At 36.1% G+C, this 1,871-nt stretch overlaps 1 non-coding gene across 1 annotated transcript; it reads right to left on the bottom strand.

The window, feature by feature from the left end:
• Positions 1–244: 244 nt before the first annotated feature.
• On the bottom strand, positions 245–317 carry TRNAR-CCU (transfer RNA arginine (anticodon CCU)). Its single transcript has one exon. It is a non-coding gene; the product is annotated as a tRNA-Arg (tRNA).
• Between the last annotated feature and the right edge of the window lie 1,554 nt (positions 318–1,871).

Consider the following 1,871-nt stretch of genomic DNA (forward strand, 5'->3'; position numbering starts at 1 on the left):
TTTTAAAATTTTTTATTTATGGGGTGCCTGGGTGGCTCAGTCGTTAAGCGTCTGCCTTCGGCTCAGGTCATGATCCCAGAGTCCTGGGATCGAGCCCCGCATTAGGCTCGCTGCTCAGCGGGAAGCCTGCTTCTCCCTCTCCCACTCCCCCTGCTTGTGTTCCCTCTGTTGCTGTGTCTCTCTCTGTCAAATAAATAAATAAAATCTTTAAAAAAATTTTTTTTTTAAATTTATGTAATCTCTAAACCCAATGTGGGGCTTGAACTCACAACCCTGAGATCAGGAGTTTCATGTTCTTCCCACTGAACCAATCAGGCTCCTTTAAATTTTAGAAATTTTAGAAGTTTTATAACTTTACCCATAAGGGTCTTACATATCTTTTATTAAACTTATTCCTTTTTTTTAAAGATTTTATTTATTTATTTGACAGAGAGAGACACAGCGAGAGAGGGAACACAAACAGGGGGAGTGGGAGAGGGAGAAGCTGGCTTCCCACGGAGCAGGGAGCCCCATATAGGACTTGATCCCAGGATCCCTGGGATCATGACCTGAGACACCCAAGCACCCCTAAATTTATTCCTAAGTGCTTTTATCATACATTATATCTTTTTAAGAATTACACTTTATATTTGTTAGGTAAAGAAACTAAATTCACTTCTGTACACGAGTTTTATAGACAACAAGCTTAACTCCCTTATTAATTAAAAAACTATAGGTTTGTGGGGTGCCTGGGTGGCTCAGTTAGTTAAGCATCGGACTCTTGATTTCGGATCAGGTCGTGATCTCAGGGTTGTGAGACTGAGCCTTGCATCTGGCTCTGCACTGGGCATAGGGCCTGCTTAAGATTCTCTCTCTCCCTCTCCCTCTGCCCCTCACCCACTTAAAAAAAAAAAAAAAGGAATTTGTGCATTCGTATTTATGAGTGAGGCTGACCTTTACTTTTCCTTTATTATACTATTCTTTTCTGATTTGAGTATCAAGAAAACTAACCTTCTAACTTGGATTTAGGAGTGTTTCCTTTTTTCCTTTTCTTCCTCTGCATGAGTTTGAGTAAGGTTGAAGTTGGGTAAGATTGGAAGAGGTTGAACTTGCTTATAAAATTATGTGGCTCCATTGTTTTCTTTGTGCAAGGATTTCTACATGTTGATTCAATCTCTTTAATGGTTATAAAACTATCATGTTTTCTCTTTATTCTTGAGTCAGTTTTGCTAATTTATATTTTTCTAGAAATTTGTCTTTTTAACAAAATTTTCATATTCGTTCACACAATAAAACAATATTATTGTTAATAATATTCTGAAATTTTAATCTCTGTTGTATCTATAGTTATGGCTTCTTTTTAGTTCCTTTTTTTTTTTAAGTAGGCTCCACGCCCAGCATGGAGCCCAACATGGGCCTTGAACTCATGACCCTGAGATCAAGACTTGGACTGGAGATGAAGTCAGATGCTTAACCAACTAAGCCACCCAGGCACCCCTTCTTTTTAATTCCTAATATTTATTAATGGCATCTTCCCTTTTATTTTCATCAGTCTTGCCATAGATTTCTCAATCTTATTCTTTTCAAAGAACTAACTTTGGCTTTGTTGATCCTCTCAATTATATCTTTGTTTCCTACTTCATTAATTTCTGCTTTTATGTTTATTATTTACTTATCTTAGTTTTCATTGAATTTACTGTTTTCTTATTTTTTAGTTTCTTAAGTTTTTGAGTTGCTTAGTTCCTGATTTTCAGTCTTTTTTCTTTTATTTATTTATTTATTTATTTATTTATTTATTTATTTTTTAAAGATTTTGTTTATTTATTTATTTGACAGAGAGAGAGAAACAGCATGAGAGGGGATAGGGTCAGAGGGAGAAGCAGGCTCCCCTC

Source organism: Leptonychotes weddellii, unplaced genomic scaffold (genome assembly GCF_054177405.1).
Source record: "Leptonychotes weddellii isolate Sample4059 unplaced genomic scaffold, ASM5417740v2 HiC_scaffold_21265, whole genome shotgun sequence".
Taxonomy (NCBI): Eukaryota; Metazoa; Chordata; class Mammalia; order Carnivora; family Phocidae; genus Leptonychotes; species Leptonychotes weddellii.